This window comes from Pleurodeles waltl, chromosome 1_2 (genome assembly GCF_031143425.1).
Source record: "Pleurodeles waltl isolate 20211129_DDA chromosome 1_2, aPleWal1.hap1.20221129, whole genome shotgun sequence".
NCBI classification, from domain to species: Eukaryota; Metazoa; Chordata; class Amphibia; order Caudata; family Salamandridae; genus Pleurodeles; species Pleurodeles waltl.
Genome location: NC_090437.1, coordinates 1,286,114,541 through 1,286,127,324, shown reverse-complemented (window position 1 = coordinate 1,286,127,324; position 12,784 = coordinate 1,286,114,541).

Genomic DNA, 12,784 nt, shown 5'->3' with positions numbered 1-12,784 from the left:
GCTAACAGCACTGATCACAGATCCAGATAGTAGGCGCATGGTACTGAAACTCTATCACGTCAGTTTGGCATTATAACCGAAACCAGATGGAAAACTCAGAGAGACATAGGGACGGAAGCCACAATGCCCGCTTACTGAAAAGATTTGGGCCCATATTTATACTTTTTTTAGCGCCGCATTTGCGTAATTTTTTCACGCAAAAGTGCTGCAAACTTGCAATATACAATTGTATTTTGTAAGTTTGCGCCGTTTTTGTGTAAAAAAATGGCGCAAACGCGGCGCTAAGAAAGTATAAATATTGGCCTTGGTATTATTGCTGTAAGCAAACAAAGTTAATCTCCCTGAACCACTGACACAAACTTATACCCTTCGAATGTTTGCGGCGTGCATACATGACGCCAAGGGCATTGGCTAGAATTGACCCCTTCAGGTCCTCCCCATGCTGAGGATGCTGATTTCGCTCATCTGGCCTGGATGTGCACTCACTTGTGGGGTTTACGGGGGGCCGGTTTTTCTTTGCTCTCCCACATGATAGACACCGATCTGGAGCTTGACTCTCTCACCGCCCCCTTGGGGTATATGCAGGATGTACCACAGGTGGTCGCTAGAATCACTGCAGTGGCGCTATTGGTGGCAAAGCGAGAAATTGCTTCACAGGGGCAGTCGCAGTGCTCCCACCACCCCAGATGGGCTTAAAAGCATGCCCTACTGTGACTGCCAAAATGTTACCACCCACGTCCAGACCCAAAGACATCAGGGGCTACTCAGAGTCTCGCTGATGCGGCCGGGATCCCAGGCTTTCGACTTAGTCGCACTGTCTATGCCAGCCCTCCCCTCACCCCCACCCCTCCCCTGCTAGATGAAGAAATACATAGTAGGGTACACTGATGCCCGTTTCTGCACTGTTTTATATGCATTATTGCGGTGGTGGTGAATGTGGTATGCAAATTGCATGACAAGACCTTTCTTCCCAACCTATGTAGTTTGATGCAGTTCCTTTACTTCACTGAATTTCCATCACTCCTGTATGGTCCACTGTACTGTGGTTACACACGTTGTAAAACTAATAAAGTTTACAGAACTGGATGGAGTCTAGACTTCAAGAGTCTGGAGGTCTACTGAATTGTACCTGAATTATACCATGTGTAGGAGTCCTCTGGTTTTATCTGTCGAGGTTGTGTCACAGACCACCAAAAGGGGTTCAACATATGGGGTTAGGTCCTGTTGCTTGTGTTGAGAGAGTACACATTAGTGCAGTGGTTCCCAACCTTTTGACTTCTGTGGACCCCCACTTTAACATTGATGGAACCCAGGGACCCCCACTGAATCATCATCAGATTCCAGGGACCCCCGCCTGTGTCATTACTGGAAGCTGGGGACCTAATTTGTCAATATTTGTTCATATTTGTTAATTTTCTAGGCTCTCGCGGACCCCCTGAGAAGGCTTCGCGAACCCCCAGGGGTCCCCGGACCACAGGTTGGGAACCACTGCATTAGTGAATATTAATTACACACACAGCTACTAGAACTATGGCAAATGCCTTGTTGTGTAAGGGAACAGAAGATGGATATAGGGCGAAGGGTACAGTATTCTTGTAACCATGTGACACCACAGACTGTTGAGTCCTGAAGGCAAACACAAAGCCTCTAAATGTTCTGAAAATCAAAATCACATATGCACTACTTCCAGCCTGGGAGCCTTCGATATCCTGCTCCTCTGCTTTGATCCTTAGTACACCGTGACATATATCGCAGGCCTCTGCGCCTCCAGGTTATCCTTACTGATGTGGCGCACCATAGGATGCAGCAACAAAGAGCAACTCCTTGTACTACATCCTGCAAAACTCCTCCTTCTGTGCCACAAGGTGAGATATATTGTGCCTTTAACCCCCTCCACCCACTGCATCCCCATCTTCTAACCATCACACAGGTCCCTACCTCAATCAGTACACCAAAGATACCCTGTGTTACACAACAAGCTCAATCAGAATGAAAAATCATTAACAAATGATGGAAAAAGAAATTAAAAAATAGCTGGGTAAAGAACACGCTGAAAAAAGTGAATGTGTGATAAAAAGAATGAAAGGGTGGAATGAAGACAGCAGAAAGAATGACGAAGAAACATAGAAAGTATGGAAGTCGTAATGAAAGAGGATACAGCGTGAATGAGAAAAAATCTTAACAAGAGAAAGTCCATGAAACAAAGTCCGGAAAAAAGAAAAGCAACGCAGAAAGTGGGAAGGCAATACAGGATGAAAGAAGTAAAGACAAAAAAGAAGCACAAAATCCACAGAATTAAACAGTGAAGGAACTTTAACAAACTATTAAGATAATGAAGTGAGTTGTAGACGGGAAAAATGGGAAAAGAAAGTAAAACGAGAAGAGAAAGAATGCCAGGAAGCAAGCAACTAGGAGCGAGAGACACAAATGGTGGAAAAACAGAAAAACAGAAAAACCAAAAGTGTAATCTGTTGTTTATATGATGAATATTTTGCACAAGAAATAGTTTTGTGTTTCGCACATGCTGACCACAAATTTAAAATTGGAAATGAAAAAAGGAAGTGCAACCCCACATTCATCCAAAACAGGTCAAATTGGCACAAGTTGGGGGTAACTTGTGAGCAGTAGCACCACGACAAGGTTTTGACCTTTGCTACTGAACATTCACACCATTCACACCTCATTCAGGGATACAACCTGCTTTCCGTCAGACCTACAGACATTCCGTGCTCAGCTCTAGATGGGGACGGTGCTAGAATGTATTTATGGATGCTCCGCCGCCCACCTAAAAGCGCGTCTCCCTGGCATCTGCGAGGTGTGCGCTGGATTTTCCCCCCTAAAAAAAAACGACCAAACAGACACATGGCAGATGCAGAGAGAGGCAGAACTGCCACGGCCATCCTGTATGTCTGAGGGCCAGCTCGGTGCCCCAAAAAACCCCTCATTCGCACCGCATTCACACCATTCATGGCCCAAGCACTGCACTCACACAGCAGACACCCCGACCACGGCTGTATATATAGGTAAGAGGTGAATGACGTCATAAAAGCCTGCCAGGGCTGGGGTGTGATGTAGTACATGACGTCACAAGAGTTGATGGCAAACACTGAAACCACTTAAGGCTGCCTAGGGAGACCAGGGTTACAATATGTTGATAGGTGTAGGCTTAGCTGTGACATAACATCAAATTACCAAAGGATTGAGGGAAGAAATGTTAGTTACAATTAACAAATTATGAAGGTTTTATGTATTCTCTTTATTGTATACAGGATGTAATTTTTTTTATTTCAAACATTCTTACTAAGAGATTTTTATAAATGGTTGGCATATCGCCATAAGTAGCATAACATTCGCAAATATAGGTTTGACAGGTAGCATTAGTCATGATACGAGAAGGAAACACCACACCGCTTTATGTAATCACAGCTGGGTGGTTTATGTTCCGCACAACCTTAGGGCAGGAAAGGACTGGAAGAATGCAAAAAATAAGAAAAGTTAGGAGAGTGGCTAGGGAAAGGATAGGAAGGAGAAGGGAGAGATGGGGGTGACTGCCTAGAATTAGACAGAGATTTTGTCAGGCCTCTGGCATGGTTGATTAAACGAGTTGGGGCGACAAAGTTAGGAGGCCAGTGTGGATCTGGTTAAATAGCTAGATGGTTCAGAGAAAGTAATTAACTTTTAGGGAGGGTCAACCACTTCCAGGGATCAAGTGTATTCCATAATGTCTTATTAGCTGAGATCCAGGGGTATTGGGTGGAGAGGACTGAGTGCCACCCTCTAGTGTACCTCAGCCATTCCCACCAAGTGTGGTGGGAGACGTTTCCTAAAGACTTCCAAGATGAGAGAATAATTTTAAGTGCCAAGGTGAATAGAAGGTCATCCAGGAGGAAACATCTTCAATCTTTCTCCAGATGTTAGTGTCGTTGTTTGGAGTATAAATATTCAAAAGGTAGAATTCTTTGCTTGATTTAGATAACTTGTTGAGTATCCATCACCCATTTTGGTCAGAGAGAGTGTCTAAGACCGAAATTCGTGCTTTCTTCAAGATAATGGTGAGCACTCCATTTTTCTTTTTGTGAGCGGATGAACCTAACGCTTCCGAGAACCAAGGAGCTTTAAAGTAGAGTGTGTCCGAAGCAGTGAGTTTAGATTCTTGTAGGAGAATCAGATCACATTTGAATTTATATAGGTATTCACTGATTTTCCCCCTCTTAACTGGATGGTTCAACCCTTTTGTATTGAGAGATAAGATTTGCAAAGCATCACATTTTGACATGGGTGTGATGTTGTGTGGACTGAGATGTCATCGTATATTGTAATTTGTGGTTTTGTTTAAAGAGTGCAACATGAGGTAAGTGTGACCTCCTCACACCTGTCCTATGAACTCTGGTACAGTGTCCCTTCTGAAATGGTATTGACGCAGACTTAGGTAAGATATTGAGGCAATCACGAAGAAGGGGAAAAGAGAAAAGAGAAGAAAAAACAAACAAATCAAAGGAAATCAGAGCCCACCCACTCCGTAACTCGAACCCACTCACCCTACCCCTCCGCCTTCCTACCATGTTCAGGAAATGCATCGGACCCAAAGGACGAGACCAACCATCTGTAGGAAGGTAGCCTCTTGCTAGCCTTGTTACCCCCACTTTTGGCCTGTTTGTGAGTATATGTCAGGGTGTTTTTACTGTCTCACTGGGATCCTTCTAGCCAGGGCCCCAGTGCTCATAGTGGAAACCCTATGTTGTCAGTGTGTTTGATATGTGTCACTGGGATCCTGCTAGTCAGGACCCCAGTGCTCATAAGTTTGTGGCCTGTATGTGTTCCCTGTGTGGTGCCTAACTGTATCACTGAGGCTCTGCTAACCAGAACCTCAGTGTTTATGCTTTCTCTGCTTTTAAAATTGCCACTGCAGGCTGGTGACTAATTTTACTAATTCTGATTGGCACACTGGAACACCCTTATAATTCCCTAGTATATGGTACCTAGGTACCCAGGTATTGGGGTTCCAGGAGATCCCTATGGGCTGCAGCATTTCTTTTGCCACTCATAGGGAGCTCAGACAATTCTTACACAGGACTGCCACTGCAGCCTGAGTGAAATAACGTCCACGTTATTTCACAGTCATTTTACACTGCACGTAAGTAACTTATAAGTCACCTATATGTCTAATCCTCACTTAGTGAAGGTTAGGTGCAAAGTTACTAAGTGTGAGGGCACCCTGGCACTAGCCAAGGTGCCCCCACATTGTTCAGGGCAATTTCCCCGGACTTTGTGAGTGCGTGGACACTATTACACGCGTAAACTACATATAGGTCGATACCTATGTGTAGCTTCACAATGGTAACTCCGAACATGGCCATGTAACATGTCTAGGATCATGAAATTGTCACCCCAATACCATTCTGGTATTAGGGGACAATTCCATGCATCCCCGGGGCTCCAGCATGGAAACCGGGTACTGCCAAACTAGCTCTCTGGGGTTATTTCTGCAACTACCACTGCTGCCAACCCTCAGACAGGTTTCTGCCCCCCTGGGGTCTGGGCATCCCAGTGCCAGGAAGGCAGAACAAAGTATTTCTTCTGAGAGAGGGTGTTACACCCTCTCCCTTTGGAAATAGGTGTTAAGGGCCTGAGATTAAGAGCCTGAGAGAAGTAGCCTCTCCTGGCCTCTGGAAATGCTTTGAAGGGCACAGATGGTGCCCTCCTTGCATAAACCAGTCTACACCTGTTCAGGGATCCCTCAGCCCCTGCTCTGGCACGAAACTGGACACAAAAAAGGGAAGCAACCACTCCCCTGTCCATCACCACGCCAGGGGTGGTTCCCAAAGCTCCTCCAGTGTGTCCCAGACCTCTGCCATCTTGAATGCAGAGGTGTGAGGGCACAATGGAGACCTCTGAGTGGCCAATGCCAGCAGGTGACGTCAGAAACCCCTCCTGATAGGCTCTTACCTGGTTAGGTAGCCAATCCTCCTCTGAGGGCTATTTAGGGTCTCTCCTGTGGGTTTCTCTTCAGATAACGAATGCAAGAGCTCACCAGAGTTCCACTGCACTTCTCTCTTCGACTTCTGCCAAGGATCGACCGCTGACTGCTCCAGGACGCCTGCAAAACCACAACAAAGTAGCAAGAAGACTACCAGCAACAATGTAACGCCTAATCCTACCGGCAATCTCGACTGTTTCCTGGTGGTGCATGCTCTGAGGGCTGTCTGCCTTCACCCTGCACTGGAAGCCAAGAAGATATCTCCCGTGGGTCGACTGAATCTTCCCCCTGCCAATGCAGGCACCAAACTTCTGCATCACCAGTTCTCTGGGTCCCCTCTCATCTTGACGAGCGTGGTCCCTGTAACACAGGACCCCGACAGTCCAGTGGTACTTCTGTACAAATTTGGTGGAGGTAAGTCCTTTCCTCCCCACGCCTGACAGTAATCCTGTGTACTGCATGATCTGTAGCTGCTAGGGCTTCTGTGCACTTTTGCAAGACTTCCTTCATGCACAGCCTAGCCCAGGTCCCAAGCACTTCGTCCTGCATTGCCCAACTCGCTGTGTTGACCTCTGACTTCGTGGGACCCTCTTTTGTTATGCTGAATCGACCGCAGTGCTCAGATTTCCTGAATGCCTGTTCTGGTGCTTCTACGGGTGCTGCCTGCTTCTGCATAGGCTCTCTCTGTTGCTGAGCGCCCCCCCTGTCTCCTCCTCCAAGGGACGACCTCCTGGTGCTTCCTGGGCCCTGGCAGCACCCAAAATCCTAAAACAAAACTCTTGCACGTAGCAAGGCTTGTTTGCAGTCTTTCTGCATGGAAACAGCTCTGCATCCTCCAGACATCTTCTGACCGAACAAGAACTTCCTGGCACCTTCCTTTGTTGCAGAATCATTAGCTTCTTCCACCCGGAGGCAGCCCTTTTGCACCTTCATCCGGGGTTTAGTGGGCTCCTGCCCCCCGGACACTTGCGTGACTCGTGGACTTGGTCACCTTCCTTTGCAGGACCTCAGGTCCAGGAATCCGTCTTCAGTGCTTTGCAGTCAGTTGTTGTCCTTGCAGAATCCCCTGTCTCGACTTTACTGTCTTTCTGGGGTAGTGGGGTAACTTTACTCCTACTTTTCAGGGTCTTGGGGTGGGGTATCTTGGACACCCTTAGTGTTTTCTTACACTCCCAGCGACCCTCTACACACTACACTAGGCCTGGGGGCCATTCATGGTTCACATTCCACTTTTGGAGTATACGGTTTGTGTTGCCCGTAGGCCTATTTTCTCCTATTGCATTCTATTGTGTTCTACAGTGTTTGCACTACTTTTCTAAGTGTTTTACGTACCTGATTTTGGTCTGTGTGTATATTTTGTGTATTTTACTTACCTCCTAAGGGAGTAAATCCTCTGAGATATTTTTGGCACATTGTCACTAAAATAAAGTACCTTTATTTTTGGTAACTCCGAGTATTGTGTTTCTTATGATATAGTGCTATATGATATAAGTGGTATAGTAGGAGCTTTGCATGTCTCCTAGTTCAGCCTAAGCTGCTCTGCTATAGTTACTTCTATCAGCCTAAGCTGCCAGAACACTACAAATCTACTAATAAGGGATAACTGGACCTGGCACAAGGTGTAAGTACCATCAGGTACCCCCTATAAGCCAGGCCAGCCTCTTACACCATCTCTAGGACACCGCAGTGCATGGGTGTTTATAAGTGAATGAGGTTACTTTTAGAAGCATGAGCTACTATTGGTGACATTTTAGAAGTTAAACATAAAGCGATTTGAGAAAGATGATGGTGTGTTTACGCTGAAAGGTGAGGGCAGTTTTGAGACATGGCCTGAAAAATGTTCATGAAAGTGATATCAGTGCAACACTGTGGTCTGGCGACATCGACTGGTAAGTATTTGAGGCAGTACAACATCAACAAGTATCACTTTGGGGTATGACGTGGTGAAACAAATGACAATGATAATAACCAAGTACACCAGGTAATTAGTGGACAAACAATGAAGAGTAACTTGTAGAACAAGGCATTTTAGCTTCATCAATAGACATGTTACCGTGTTACCATTTCGAGATCCCATATAGGCAGATCACAGTATGCTTCTTAGGTATAGTGAGCCCCCATTAACCTGGAGGGAGGACTGTAGCCTCTTTAATAGCAAAACAAATTAATAGTCCATAGCCATGGGGGGGTCATTCAAGTTTAGAAGCAGTTTAGAGCTAGATTTCATCAGGAGTCTTGAGTGCCTACGAACAATTTTAAGAGTGGGTGATAGTGGAAACAGAATGGGATCATGGCACACACAGAAACATGCATCATTTGGAAATACCTTCTAGGTCCCAGATTTAGGTAGCAAAGCCTCTGTTCGGATATGATGAATGTGAAATTTTTACTGATTGATGAAAAGGGCTTACAACCTGGGGGTTTACAGCATACAACAAGATGGATATTGTACTGAGAAAGGCAGTGAAGATGTGCTCAGGAAATGGTTATACGTTACAGTGGTCACGTGGGTGGAGGGGCTGTGTGCATCTCGGCCTCAAGGCCAGATTGTGTTGATCGTGGAACAGGTGACGTGACCCTTTGTAGACAATACGAAATCTGGCTGGACCCGAAAATGAGAAGGGGATGTCCATGTTCCACAGCCCTTGCCTGAGTGAGAGGAAGCCCTTTTTAGTTGGGACCATGTGTTTGGAGCATTAGTCGTGAGAGGTGGTAATCTGGTGGTCTTTCCAGGCAATGTATTTGTACTTATGTACTCTAGGATTATCTCAATATGCTGGTATCTGAGGGGTTTACAAATAATCGGTCGTGGTGGTCTCGATGATGAGGTCTGGTAGTTTTGATATGATGGGATGCAGTGTGCTCTATCCAACTTGAATTTATGCTCAAAAAGGATTTCTGTAGTTCAGAATCCAGTATTCCAGGAAGGCGATGCAAGAGCCATGATGTTTTTTCACAGTTTTCCACAAAGCCGAAGAGATTATATTGCCCCTTCTATTTCTCTCTTCCAACTCAGCAATGGGATGTTGCATTAGGAGTGATGTTTTGTTGCGGGAGCTGAGGTCTTCTTTCACTGTAAGGTGTTTGTCTTCTAGATTGCTGATGCGTTGTTCGGCTGCTGACATCTTCTCAGCCATTTGTTTAATGTCAGATCTCATGCCTGAAAATGTCTTGCTGCATTATGTCCATGCTCACCTTTGTGGTTTGGGAAGGGTTAACACATCTGAAAGCTTTTTCAGAATGGAACCCATTGTGTCTTTCATTTCAGTTTTGTTTTTGATGCGTGATTCTGGGGTCGCTGGTTCTGGCTTTGTCCTTTTCATGGTGGACTTAGAGTCCTTTTCAGGCATGTTGAGGGTCTGTATTCTCAGGTTGCTGTTGAAAGCTGTGGTTGATCAGGGTGTCTCCGACCTTCTTCTCATGGGAGTAGAGGTCCCCTGGGCACCCTCTTGTACACATTTTGTCTCAAGGTTATATTAGGATAGAACAATTCTTTATTGTTGGTGATGAAGGCCTTTGGTGGTAGACATTAACATTTGTTGTTTAGATAAGCCGTATTTTTCGGAGGGCTTATTATGTGTAAAATGGGTGCCCAATGTTTGCATGTTATAGCTGGTAACTCTACTTCAGGTGTTCTTCTCAGAGGTGCAAGCAGATATGATCTGTTTGTTTGTTTCATGTGTGGAATCAGTGTTGGGCATTAGTGTTGCGCTAGCCAGCAGACGGTTAAGGAAGGCCCTGTAGGTCTTGAGGTAAAGGCCTGGTAGGCACTGTAGGTCCTCTAGGCCCTGTAGGCCTCGAAGTGAGTCAGCACAGAGATCTGAGCTTGGGTGCGCACTTATCACTGCCAGTGTAAATAATCATGAGAATGTGGTTAGATAATGTCCTCAATGAAGGCACACCCCCGTATCTTGGCACAAAAGGACTCTGTTAAGCCCAGGAGAATTGCAGTAGCTCTGGGCCTTCATTATCAGGGCCCCAATCGCAGCATGTTCACTTGAAGTTTTTAACCACCACCTACCACGGCAGAGGTTCTAGGCCTCTTAGGAAGTGTTTGTCGCTCCCAGCACGGGCCACGAATCTGGAGCCCGCAACCCATCAGCCCCCCATTCTATGCAGCTGCGCGACTGCCACTCCACTGGCATGCATGGCAAGAGCAGGTATCATCATTCACACTAGTTTATTATGTCACATTAGTAGTAATTTTGTATGCGGGAAGTATTTTCTTAATATAAGTGTTGTCCCATATACTGCTGGGCCAGACAAGCTTTTAACGAGGGAGCTGCACAGTCAGTATAATAAGCTTGATTTCCATGGGAAAAGAACTCCCATTTTGTGGAGATAGTTGCCGAAGGTTGATGCATGGTGATTCCAAAGGCCCTGGATTCTGGTGGGCTTTGCCTCATTGCCACAGATGAAGGCATCTAGCATTTAATGACTCTGGGTTCTGGTAGGCCATGCTTCGTTGCAGGAGATGGGAGTGGCCATTTTAACGGCCGGCGAGTGCTCAGGATAAGTATCAGATACCAGAGCAGATTTGTTTCAGAATTTCTCATAGTCTTGACTATTCTTCAGATGTTGTGTCCTCGATGGTCAATAAATAACAAGTCATGTCATTTCAATGATACTGCCAAAAAGAATGTCCTTTAAAAACATCTTAACAGGATTTGTAAAGGCTCTGTGATATGGGCCTAGTGCACTGCACAGAAATCCACAGCTTTTCATGGTTTCTTCATATCTGTTCTGCCCATTTCACAGGGTGTAGTTCAGGTATTCAAATGGCCGGATGAGAGCCAAGGATTATTAGAATATTGGAATGCTGACCGCTCCTTTGAAGACAATGAAGTAGTTCTAGGCTTTGCCAAAGCCCATGCCTCAGCATACCAATCTTCGTTATTCACAGCAACAGCTGTGAAAAAAAGCCTCACGGAGCCTGAGGAGATTTCAACCCCCTCTGGCTCTGTTAGGCCTTTGATTTACTAATTACAACATTTTGCCCTCTAGGGGCAGAATGTTCTAATATTCTTATAGTCCACCATAACGGGCTATACCGGCTGTTAGAAATGGCCCTTTTTGCAGAGTTAACCCCAAACTTTTTGCCTTCTTCCTCCTATTTTTTCAGTTCTGTTTTGGCTGGTTTATTGTCTATGCGCACTTTACCATTGCTGATCGGTGCTAAAGTGCAAGTTGTCCCTTTTTAAATTGTACTGTTGTCCTCTAGACAGTGGCACAAAGGGAGCTGGGGTGTAGACTGTATTTCCTTATGAGCCATCTGAGCTAGAGTGGAGGGAGGAGTGGTCACTCACACCTGAAAGGACTGTGCCTGCCCTCACACAATGGAGTCTCGAACCCCCTGGTTTGTGTCTGGGGCCTGGCCTGGACAAAGAAGAATCTTGCAAACACTTGAATCTTTGCTTTGAAGTTTGCCAACTTCAAAGGCAGAAAGGGGTATACAAATTAGACCCCAAACCCCAGACTTTTAGAATCTTTCTGGAATCAAGAGGAACCTCTGCCCAGGAGATTAGCTGAAGAGCTGGAGGAGGAGTACTGTTCCTTTGCTGTATTGGCCTGCAGTTGCTGCTTCTGCCTTACAAGAGTGCAAAGGGTGAACTTTGTTGGGTATCCTGCTTGAAAAAGTTCTCCAAGGGCTTGGAGTAGAGCTTGCCTCCTGTTGGAAGTCTCAGGGACACCAAAGACTTCAGTTTCCTTGTCCTGCAGCACTGGGAACTGTTTTCTTTGTACTGTTCAAGAGGAAAAACCACTGTGACACCGCCAACGACACCGCTGATCTGCATCGTGACCTGCTGATGCCACATGGAGACACACTGCCCCGCTTCGCACCATGACCCTGGTCTCACCCATGCCGTCATCGGATGACTTCACCAAGCCCCTGCTCGCACGCAACCTGTGGACCTGCACTCTGGCATCGCCTTGCTCGCACCACAGCATGGGCAATCCTGACGCCGCCGCTCCTGTTGACACCGGCACTGCTGCCTGCACCTTGGCCTGTGGACACCGCTCGTGAGGAACACAAAGCACCATCCCGCACCGCAACCACGGTCCACCGATGCCAGCACCATCGACTCCAGTTTCGTCACCAGGCATCCCTGCCTGCAGCATGGCCTGTGGACACCGCTGGTGACGGTCATGAAGCACCATCCCGTCCCGCACCGCTGGCTTGGGCCTACCGATTAAGTGCTTCTGCAACACGGCCGCCGCTGCCTGCACCATGCCCTGGTGACACCACCCCACTTCACACCGAAGTCCTGGTCTCCCCGACACCAATGGACCCCATCACTGAGCCGCTGCCTGCACCGTGACCTGTGGGCACCACACGTCGCATCGTCCCGCATTGCACCACTGCCACAACGCCATCCACGCCAGTGCTCCTGACTTCATCAGCCCTGAGTTTGATCTCCAATGCGTGTGACTTCCAGGGCCCGATGAGTCCTGCGCCGAACAAAGCAACGCCAGCAACGCAGCTTTCCAGAGCTCACCACAGGGATCACAACGCTTTACAAGTCCAAAGGTACTCTTTGCAGGTCTTCCTGACACCGTAGCTGGCCCGCAACGCCACGGCCGGCCTGAACTGTTGTTATTGTTGATCACAACGCCATGATAGCCCCAGGTGGAACTATCGACTTCAAGGAACTGTATTTTTTAAGTTAAATCTTCCAGAATTCATACTTTTATTACGATATGCTGGATTTTTATTGTATTTGGTCTTGTTTTATATAGATAAATATTGGCTATTTTTCTAAAACTGGTGTGGTGTCCTTTTGTAGTGTTTTCACTGTGTTACTGTGT